The following is a 12,090-nucleotide window of genomic DNA, read 5'->3' on the forward strand; positions in this document are numbered from 1 at the left end:
AAACACAGTGGCTCCCCTTAGTTGATCAAACAAGTCGTCAATCCTAGGAAACGGATACTTGTTCTTGATGATTACCTTGTTAAGTTGTCGGTAGTCTATACATAGCCTCGTCGAACCATCTTTCTTCTTTACAAATAATACTGGAGCACCGCAAGGTGAAAAGCTCGATCTTGCAAAACCTTTATCCATCGGTTCTTTCAACTGTGCTTTTAACCTTCCTATATGGAAAAATAGTGATAGGAGTTGTCCCTGGCACCAGCTCAATACCAAATTCTACTTCTCTAACAGGAGGTAATTCGGGTAGTTCTTCTGGAAACACATCCGGGTACTTGCATACTATCAGTACCAATTCCAACTTCAGCTCAGATTCTTTAGTATTCAACACGAAAGCAAGGTAGACTTCATATCCTTTTCTCAAATACCATTGAGTCATCACTGAGGTAATCACAATCGGCGGAGTATCCAACTCGCTTGAGTTAATTCAGAGAATCTTACCATCTGAGCATTTCAATTCAATATACTTGCTACCAAAATTTACAATCACATCATGCACAGCTAACCAATCTATGCCCAGTATCACATCAAACTCATCTAATGGCAATAACATAAGGTTAGCCAGAAAACAATGACCTTGAATCGTCAAAGGACAATTCTTACAAACTTTGTCAACTAGGTCTGACTTGCCTAAAGGGTTTGACACATTAATCACAAATTTCGTAGGCTCTACAGACATATCCATGCTAGACACCAATTTTATGCAAATATACGAATGGGTTGACCCTGGATCAATTAAGGCAATGCACGAGTATTATAGACAGAAAATGTACCCGTGATGACATCGGGAGCAGAAGCTTCCTCTTGAGAACGTATTGCATAAGTTCTTGCCAGGGCTTTAGCCTCTGATTTTGCAGTAGCATCCTTAGCAACAATTCGACTGCCACTTGTACTTCCGAGATGTCTCAGAGGTCTACCTCGAGAAATAGGAGCATTCGGCTGCGGAGCTAATTCAACCTTTTTATTAGCTCGCTCTGGGCAGTCTCTGAGAAAATGGTCAAAAGACCCACATCTGAAACACACACCACTCTTCATTCGACACTTTCCAAAGTGAAATTTGTTGCAGCTTTTACACTTTGGCTTTTGATCATCTATGCTTCCCACACTAGTTACCATAGGGGAAGAAGACCTCAGGTTATGCCGCTTAGAGCTTCTTGCTATACCTGAATATCCTACTAAGGAAGTGGAACGTTCTTGATGACTTCTTGATTTCTTTGTGGGGAAAGAGTGTGCTCTACAGCTAGACCTCTTACCCGAAACTCGAGCTTCTCTCTTAGCTTGCTTCCTTTTATTATTTAGCTCTTCGGCCTTCTTGGCCTAGTCAGCTAATGAGGCAAATTCTCGTATCTCAAGTATCCTGATCAGTAATTTAATTTTCTCATTCAAGCCTTCCTCGAAGCGCTTACACATTTCTATCCTGATTGGACCCACTCCGTTGCATACTGACTTAACCTTATGAATTCCCTTTCGTACTCTGACACAGTCTTATTTCCTTGTTTAAGTTCCAGGAACTCTTTTCACTTCGAGTCTAAAAACCTTTGACTAATGTATTTCTTTTTAAACTCAGCTTGTAAGAACTCCCATGTAATGTCTTCCTTCAGTACCACTGAGGATACCGTATTCCGCGAATGGTATGCTGTATCTTTTAGAAGAGATACAGCACACTTCAAGCATTCCTTGGGTGTACATGACAATTCGTCCAAAACTCGTACAGTGTTCTCGAGCCAGAACTCAGCTCGTTTCGCATCATCCTTAACCCTAGCCCTAAACTCTTCAGCCCTGTATTTCTTAAGTTTACCCACTAGGGCCTTACCAATTCTCACAGGTGCCATACCTTGTGGCACTTCTCCCTCAGGCTGAGTAGGGGCCGGAGGAGGTCGTGGTATATTGGGGTGGTTTCTCAAGTAATCCCCAAACCATTCATCCATTATCTAGAAGAAGGTAGCTCTTGCCTCTTCTCGGCCTTCAAACATAGGTCGTCTACTACTAGTAGTAGTATCTCGCTGAACAGAAGCTGGAGCATGGCTCTCGACTCCCTCGGACTCATCTTGAGCTTGATTGGAAGACATTTACTATATTCAAATACAATTAAAAACGGTTAGGAGATATCACACTATCATAACCTGTGTAATGGCATGTAGAGCTGTACTCAATACATGTTATGTTAGTCCTAGAATTTACTAAATCGTAGCTCTGATACCACTAAATATAACAACCTTTACTTGTACCTGAGACTGGGACAAATTACGAGCTGTTATCGGACATATACTCAGACACTTTAAAAAATATGGGTTATAAAATTTCATTCTAATCTAAAATCGATCAAACAACATCATAGTGTCCTGATTATAGACTTACAAGGTCCAAAACATACATTAAAAGCGATCCAGGACTAAACCTAGAACTATAGAAAATTTTAGTAAAATTCTTAGGGTTATGTCTCACACGCCCGTGTGGAGGTAAAGCACATGCCCATGTGCTTGAGGACACACCCGTGTCCCTCACCCGTGTTGAATTATCTGGATTTTTTTTCCATTTCGAACCTACAAGGGTTTTCACACGGCCAAACACAAGTCCGTGTCCCTCACACGGCCTAGACACGCCCGTGTCGTCGCCCGTGTCCAAAAATTCAGACATTCTACTTATGACATCATCATTCATTTTGAGGCACACGGCCAAGGCACACGTCCGTGTTTTAGGCCGTGTCATCTACACGGTTGAAACACACGGCCGTGTCTCTGCCCATGTGTTTATTACCATACAAACTGACCTAAAATTTTAGGTGCAAGGGACACACGACTAAGCAACACGCCCATGGGGCTGACCGTGTGTCACACACGGCCTAGGCATATGCCCATGTGTCTACTCGTGTGGACCTTTTTAGGGCTATTTTCCAAGCCTTTAGTCACCCTCTATCACCCATACAAACTTAAAAATTTCAATGGTATTTAATATGACCTAATTATACTCTTAAACAACCTTGACATAACTTATTGCATGTTAATCTCATCTCATCGGTTTAGTACATGCTAGATTATCCTTTTCGAATTAGGGATTAACATAGCACATTTTTCATTTTCGGCTTAAGACTCACCCCATTTTTCATTAGGGAATTGGTTCCTCAAGATTTATATCAGTAAAAATAAATTATTAATACCTCCCATTTTTCATTTTTGGCTTAAGACTCACCCCCGGGCAAAATGACCAATTTGCCCTAACCTTTCACACTTTTACAATTTAGTCCTAAGGCTCGTATAATGAAATGCATGAAATTTCTAAATTACCCAAGCTTAGCCGAATATTTTTCTTGCCTATAGCAACCCACATTTTCTTTCATTTCACATTTTTCTACTCATTTTCACAACTTTTACAAAATGGTCCCTTAAGCCATTTCCATGAAAAACTACTTAGTAAAAGTTGTTTACTATCCTTTAAACTCATATTCCACCATAAATCATCAAAACAAAAACATCTCATGCATAGTTAAATTTTTGAACATGAACCTTAGCTTGAAATATGGGTAGAAATAGAGAGAGCATGTCACGAGGATCTCAAAAATACGAAGAACGTTAAAAACGGGGCTAAGAAGCACTTACTATTGAGCTTGAAAATGTTGAAAACCCTAGCTATGGAGACCCTTTAATTTTCGGCAGCCATGGAGAAGAAATGGCTGAATTTTGCTTCCTTTTTCCCTTTTTTATTAATTTTATTACTAAATGACCAAAATACCCTTCCTTACTAAACTTTCAAATTTTTCCATGCATGCCCATTTTTGTCCCAAAACTTAGAAATTGGGCAAATTACTCTTTAAGGACCTCTAATTAACATTCCAAAGCAATTTCATACAAATTGCTTCTAGAACCCAAGTGTTGAAATTTATTCAATTTGGTCCTTAATTTCTAATTGGACACCTTTGCACATAGAATTTCTTCATGAAACTTTAACACATGCTTATTTTCATATCCTAGACCTCATAATGATCATGAAATAATTATTTTAAAATCGTATTTGTGGTCCCAAAATCACTGTTCCAACCAGGCCCTATTTCGAGATGTTATAGTTTTAGAGTTGGCACTAGCGAACCTGCTCTATTGTTTTGACTGGAAATTACCAAGTGGAATGACAGAGATGGAAATTGACATGGAGGAGGAAGTATAACCATTGGTAAAAAATTTCCTCTTATGCTTATGCCAATCAACTATGACATGTGGGAAGATGATGAGATAAAGCATTGCTGAATAACACATCCGGATTTCGGAAGTTTTAAGAATCTGTATGATTGAAGTATATATATAGAAAAATAATTATGCACTGGGACCATTTGGAAGAGTGTGATTATTGTATCAAAATATATGGACGGCAATACATATAATTAGTTGCATCCATTTTACTTATCCTTTAACGTGTTTTTTATTCAATCTTTAAATTTAGTTTTAATTCTTTCTCGACTCTTAAATTTAAAAATTAAACTTATTTAAGCGTACTTAAACTTATGTTTTATTATACTAATAATAATATTGATACTAATCAACTTGTCATATTGAAGAATTAACATCTTATCCAATGTATCATGGACCTAGACCGGAATTTTTGTTATAACCAAAGTGTTAAAAGAGTTATAAAGTGTATAATTAGCTATTAAATGTTTGATTTTGTACTTAGTTCTTTTTCTAAAAAAAATTATTAAGATATTGAATGGTGTTCGGATTTTAATTTTTTGAATCATCTTACATTTTCGAACAAATGTGTACTTGGTTATTTATATTCGGTTTTATCTTTAGATTTTGTCTTTTGTTTTTCCTTCAATAGGTTTACAGAGTAGAAGTGTCTTCATTCACTAAGGTAGTAGTTAAGTTTCTCAGTCATGCTATTATATGGCATGGATTCAAATCCCACCAAATGTAAATAAAAAAATTAAACAAATTGGTTTACAGAGTAGAAGTGTCTTCATTCACTAAGGTAATAGTTAAGTTTCTCAGTCATGCCTATTATTATTTATTTGATTCCAATAAGATTTGAGTTTTTGGAACTGAAAAACTGTTGTTTTATATAAAAAAAATTATATAAAAAAAAAACTCTCTGACGACTTGTGATCTTTCTAGCATTGAAAACTAAAAACTTTTGAGTTTTTCAATGTCAGAGGATTAATATTTAATCTAAAGTGTTAAAAAAATTTTATCAACAACTTATAATCTTATGATTGTCCATCTCACTCAACTGATATTTTCCCATCTCAATATCAAATTTATATTTTGAAATTATCAAAATAGGTAATTCCCTCACATGCTAACAATTTACACATTTCCTCTAATGATGTTGAACACATAAATTCTTCTCTCTCATTAGAAACACTAATCTATCTCGGGGTCAAGTTTCAATAAGTTTAAAATAAAAATTAAGAACAATATAAAGAAAGTAAAGACAAAAGGGACCTACAAGTAACAATCATACCAAAAAAAAAAATAGACAAGGAAGGAAATCAAATCAACATTGGTAACAAATATAAAAAGATATAGATTCCAAAAAAATAGAAAACTCGGTAAAAAGATGATGACATTGCAAACCCTTATCCCTATTTATAACTTAAAGTAAAACCCTTCAACTATTTCGAAACTTACCAAGTAAGTTACTATGCGCTCACACATGCACTATTACTTATATACAAAAAGTTGTACCAATCAAGTCCATCATGTGTATCCAAACAATAATACTGATGACGGTTTCATTGGGTACCCAATAATATGCCGCAACATATCGCATATTTCACCAACTCTATAATTAAATGTATACAAAACTCCATATACAAATCTTTTAATCCCTCCATAAGTCCAAAGGACTTACAAAATTCAATTATTCAAATTTCAAAAAATAAAAATCTCCATACAATGAATAATACTTCAACATTGATGTCAAATTAACTATCCAAACGTTCATTACCTATATCTATATTGCAGACCTCCCCTACAAGCTCGCTAAGGTCATTTTATAACCTTCACTTGTCCAAGAGGCAATTGTATACCTTGTGTAGCGAAACTTGCAGACCTTATAGTGTTCCTCATGAACCTCACAGCATACTAATAGAGAGCTCGACATGTCTCCCAAGAGAACCAATGACACCGCAGACTTAGGGTTAGTTTGTGAATCTTAAATTAACGAACTTTAGAACTAGGCATCTCGACTAATACTATGTGAGGGCCATGTGGAGGCTTAGAGTGATTGATTGCTAATCACCCTAAAACGTCTCATCCTAGGACATAGCATCACCATCGTTGTCAAGAATATTAAATCTTACTTCCACATCAATAATCTTAGGACATGTATCTAAACTCGTCCCTCGCTATAAAAGAGTTGTGCAAACAAGTAATACAAATTCACGTGAAGACTCCTTCCTAAATTCCCAAACCTTTCCACAAACATAAATCTCTTCCAATTTTCACCCATCCTTCTTTTAACTACCGTCTTCCTCTCTTATTCACCTCACTAGTTAATAGAAAAAAAAAAGTCACTCAAGACCTTCACCATTTTATCATCAGATAGAGTACTTTTTTTTAACCATCTACAATCACCATAAATACATAACCATTACGATTCATCATTCCACAATCCATCATCACACGTCCTATCATCACAGGAACTCATATTTACAGAAACCAAAGCAAATTCAATAAAATCTAAGAAAAAAACAACCCTCGAATAAGCAAAAGAAAACGGGAGAAGAACTGAGCAAGAAGGGAGAAGTGCCACTCAGATTGGTTCTTGCATATTGGAGTTATGTCATCTAAACCCCTTGGTAATTTTTCAACTTTAAGCTATGATCTTTTTAATTACTCTATTTATGCCCTTATAATAAATGTTTGCATCAAGATGTAATTGTCATTTCGATATACATAAATTCTGTATGGTTAATTATGATTGATATTATTTTATATGTTTGTATGAGTGTGTGTAAATCTATAGTATTTTTCAGTAGTAAACTGCAGCCTATATGTTTCTACTTTTGCTTGGTTTAATGCATGTACACGTATGATATTGTGGACATTTTTGTTTGTTGAAATTTTAATTTGTTTAAGGTAATGTTTTATCTATATTTTTTATACTGCATGCGGAATCATTCAATTTTTTAAAAATAATATGACAAATTTTTATGCGATAATAATATTGAAGGTTATTATCCGGAATTTCACTCGATAATTATTTATTGTGAAACAAAATAATATTTTTAAAATTCTATTGAGAATTATTTTCGGGATTCTCGTCTTGAAAAACAAAAGTTATCCATATCCATGTTAGCTTGATTATTTATCTATTAAATATAAAATGTTAGTGTCGAATTTCTGTCGGGACCTTTGATAATTACTTATATAAAAAGTATATCATTTTCACAAATAAAATGATTTTATTATTATTTTGAGAACTACTTTCGGATTTCTATTGGGATTCTCATTTTTAAATTTTTTTTTTCTATTTTTATTATTCAAAACAAAACAAAAATTTTATTAGAGAGAATTTCTTTTAAATATTAAACTTATTTTCGATATTTGATGGTTAATGATAACACATAATTAAATAGTATCGCTTTTGTTAATAGACTTTGTGAGAGTGTTAATATTTTTTTCACGCGTAACCGTATTCCCGAATTAGATTCTTGTTTCGTTGACTAAATTTTTTTAATAAATTTTAAATTTTTTATTAAAAAGGTAATTTTTAGGTGGCCAATCACACCTAAGTACAAAAGATTAGTGGAGACTCTACATTTTTTTAATTCATCTAACGGACCTAAAAACAATTATATATGACATTTGCTATTAACATTAAATTTATTCTATGGACAAAATCAAGAACTAAACACTAAAAAGTTAACAATATTATTTTTAGGTACTAAAATATATAATTTTTTACAAATACAAATACTAGATTGAACCAAAAAATAACATAAATACAACATTAAAAAATTGTATCAAACTTAAATATCAAATGATATATTAAAGATTTCATCAACAACTAATGAATCAAAATTCTAGTTCTTTGACATACAAGTAACATTCATTTATATATATTTTGTTATTAGTAGTATTGTTATTATTAGTTGAGCAAAATTAACATTTTGCCTATTACTTTCACTCAAAATGTTACTTTTATAATAACTTTATCATTTTTATCAAATTCTCCTTTCAAATTCTCCTTAATCCATAACTAACACATTTTAATAATAAAAAAAGCATCATTTTTCTTCTTTCTTTTTCTTGTCATTTTGATCACAAGAGAAACCCTACCTGCTTATACTCTTTACCCATTTTATTTATTTAATAAAGAAAATATGAAATTAGTTTACTAGTTACATGTATTATTTATCAATAAAATAAAATTTTATAAACTTCAACATTTTTACAGTGTATAGTAAAGAAAAAGAAGTAAATTTTATGAGAAAAAATTATAGTAAAATGTGTTTTTAAATAATTTTACATTTCACAAACTAAATGATACAATTTTACATCAAATCAAATAGATCAAACAAAGTAATGTAGCATACTTGATAATATGCTAATAGAGCACTTGGTTTGAATCATGTAAAATTCCTAAGGGTAATGTGAAATTTTGGCATAATATAATCATGTTTGGTTTGCAAAGATTACCTTGAGTCAATAATCTTACATTTTCCAAAGATAATTTTTTCATAGAAGTGTCTTTTGGTGAAGTTTAAAATGGGTAAAAAGTTTTAACCATTGTTATTTGAATTGAACAAGATCGACTGATCGGTACAAATTAGGATACTGATTCGAAGAGAAGTATTAAATTTGTTGACATGTGAATCAGTATAAAAAAGTAAGTTGATTTTTTATTTTTATAAATTATTTAGTTAAATTGATTGAACCGATAAACTAATAACTTAACTTATTCGAGCACCAAACCTATATGAAAAACCTTGGTTTTACCACAACAGCTCAACTAGATGGCACAAAGCGACACAATCCAACAACTGTTGGATGAGAACTAGTGCATGATATATAGATGGACCACAAGTAATATTGATAGAGCAGCTGATTTACTGACTGGCATCGCATCCTCTGGTGGTGTCCTTAGGAACCATATTGATGAGTGGGGTCCTTGGCTAGAAGAGAAATATCGGAATAAGCTTAGTTTTAGTATGGAGCTTAGTTTTAACTTTTAATTATGGGGTCCTTTTGGCTATCGATTTATTCGAGGACAATATGGATTACTGGTTGTTCCATTACACATATATGCACGCGAGATTGGAGAGTTAACATAATTCAAACTTTCTGTGAAGCAAATCAAGTCGCAGATCACATGGTGAAGCTTCATACCAATGTTGAGACTGCTTTGGAAACTTCTTGAGGTTCCAGTACTGATAGTGGCTGACAGTGTTGGCACTAAATACTCAACAAGAACTGTGTTGATAAATACAAAATCAAACATTCACAGCTCATTATGAACACCTTATAACTCTTTTAACAATTTGGTTATAACAAATATTCCGGTCAAGTCCATGATATATGTTAAATCAGGATAAAATATTATTAGTCCTTCAACATTTCAAGGACAAGTAAAATGGAAACAAATGATTATAATGTAGTATCGTCCATTCATTTTGATACAAATATCACACTTTCCTAGATGGACTCAGTGCATAATTATTTTCCGAATTGTGTTTTTCAGCAATGCTTAATCTCATCATTTTCCTACATGTTATACTTGATGGGAATAAGCATAAGAGATGTGTTCTTACCAACTGTTAAACCTACTTTCTCTTCCATGTCAATGTCTATCTCCCTCATCCCAATTGGTAATTTCCAGTCAAAAAAGTAGAGCAGGTTCGCCAGTGCCAACTCTAAAACAGTCATTCCCATGTTAATTCCAGGGCAAATTCTTCTACCACCACCGAACGGCAATAATTCGAAATGTTGCCCCTTCAAATCGATTGCATTGTCGATGAACCTTTCGGGTATGAACTCTTCAGGGTTGTCCCAGATATCAGGATCTCGTCCTATTGCCCAAACGTTTACTGCGATTCTAGTTCTGGGGTTGATATCATAATCTCCAATCTTTATTTGGGACATAGTTTCTCTTGGAAGAAGTACACCTGGAGGATGTAATCTAAGAGTCTCTTTAATTACCATGTTGAGGTATGTAAGCTTGCTAACATCGTTTTCTGTTAGTTTTCCTTTCTTCCCAACGCAACTTCTAATCTCATTTTGTGCTTTCCTCATGGCTGTTGGCTTCCTTGCTAGCTCTGCCATTTCCCAGATCATGCTAATTGCAGCAGTATCTATTCCAGCTACGAAGATGTCCTAATGTTGAGGTTTAAAGACAATATTTTACCACATGATTAAAAAAATAGATGAATAATAATAAATAAAAAAAGGTAAGTTTCGTTATCTACCATAAGGATTGCGGGTGGGTTTGGGGCCGCGGCGCGATACGGTGTTGTGTGTTTAATTTACTTTTTTTTATCTCACGTTACAGTTTCGCTACAGTATCTAATCTTACTGCCACAGTTACTTTTACTCTAATTTATCTGCACCGCTCATTTTAACTCACCCTGCCTTGATTTGATCTTGAATGGCACCCTGCCTTGATTTGATCTTGAATGGCATCATTCTGGGTTTGATCTTTTTCCATTCTCAGCAGCACATCGACTATGTCTTCTTCGTCGTCCTTGGTCGGTCCCGAATCAAGATGATCTTTAATAACCCGCTGGAAAACAGAATCAAGTTCATGAAAGCTACTCTCAAGCCTTGTATGAAAACCAGTAAATCAGTCAATCACTTTTCCCACGTACGGGAGAAAATCTGAGGCACAAAAGCTTCCCAACATAGCTTCCGCCTCAAATACCACTTTTTGTAACTTATCGTTGTCAAGTTCACTTCCTTGAAATTGTTTACCGAAAACAATCCTAAAGATTATGCTAGCGGTGAGCGAAAAGGAACATTTGCTGAGATCTACCGGGTTCGCTAAAGTAGCCGATCCTGAGACTGATTCGATTAAAAAATCAACCTCTTCTTCCCTAACAGATTGAAACGACTGAAACTTGTCATGCTGAAAAGCTCAGCAACACAGATCTTTCGCATCTCTTTCCAGTAATGTCCATAGGGTGCGAAAGCAACGTCTTGGAAATTATAAGTAAGCCTTTTAGGGCCAGTTAATGGAGGTCGACTGCAACATTCAAGATCGTGAATTTTCAACACCTCTTTGGCAGCTTCAGCTGAGGATACCACGAGGGGGGGCGTAGAACCGAGTTGAAGAAGCATGATGGGGCCGTGTTTTTTCGAGAGTTGCCACGTTGAACGATGGGGGAATGGGCCAAGTTGATGCAAGTTACCCAGAATAGGAAGCTTAGGAGGGCCTGGAGGAAGTTTACCCTTTTTTGCGGTTAATGTCTTTATGAATATCAGCAATAGAGAGAGCAATAAGAGAAAGGGAATTAGCAACATTGTTATGGAGAATGGGGAATAAGACTGCAAAGGCGGAAGTTATTCTAGAGGAGTTTCTTCAATACCTTGGCCGCCGAACAAGATTCCCTCGACAATCATTATATAGTATCTATTGACGGTGAATAGACTTGTTGATAAGTCCAGTTGAGCTGTTTCAATCAGAAGATTCTTGGCCACAAAATTCTTGCGCAACCTAGGCGGCGAGTTGCAAATACGTTGATTTCAAATAAAATTTAGTGGAATAGATTATTTTTTTAAAAAAAATTAATGAAATAGGTCAATTTGGGGTTTTACTGTCACATAAGTAAAAGTGTGCTAAAAACACCTTTAGCAGGTACGTTTTTACTTGTGTCACTTAAAAAAAATTTAACCGTTGGATCCTCAACGGTTAAAAATATGGACCATCGATTTTTTAATGTTTGAACCAACTGTTAGAAACTGGAAAATGAAAAGGCTCTCAAACTCTAGCCCCGTATAAGCCCGTACACTTATCATTTTCTTTATTAAATTTCATCCATTTTTTCTCTCAATTTCAAATTCCTTTTCTCTTAATTTTCTATCCTAATCTCTCAATTTTCTCTCAAAT

The 12,090-nt window shown here is 34.5% G+C and overlaps 1 pseudogene; it reads right to left on the minus strand.

Moving 5' to 3' along the window:
- Positions 1-9,342: 9,342 nt before the first annotated feature.
- LOC107888076 (cytochrome P450 71B34-like) overlaps positions 9,343-12,090 on the minus strand; it is a 69,229-nt pseudogene continuing 66,481 nt past the window's right edge.

The sequence above is a fragment of the Gossypium hirsutum genome, chromosome A03, assembly GCF_007990345.1.
Source record: "Gossypium hirsutum isolate 1008001.06 chromosome A03, Gossypium_hirsutum_v2.1, whole genome shotgun sequence".
In the NCBI taxonomy this organism is placed as follows: domain Eukaryota; kingdom Viridiplantae; phylum Streptophyta; class Magnoliopsida; order Malvales; family Malvaceae; genus Gossypium; species Gossypium hirsutum.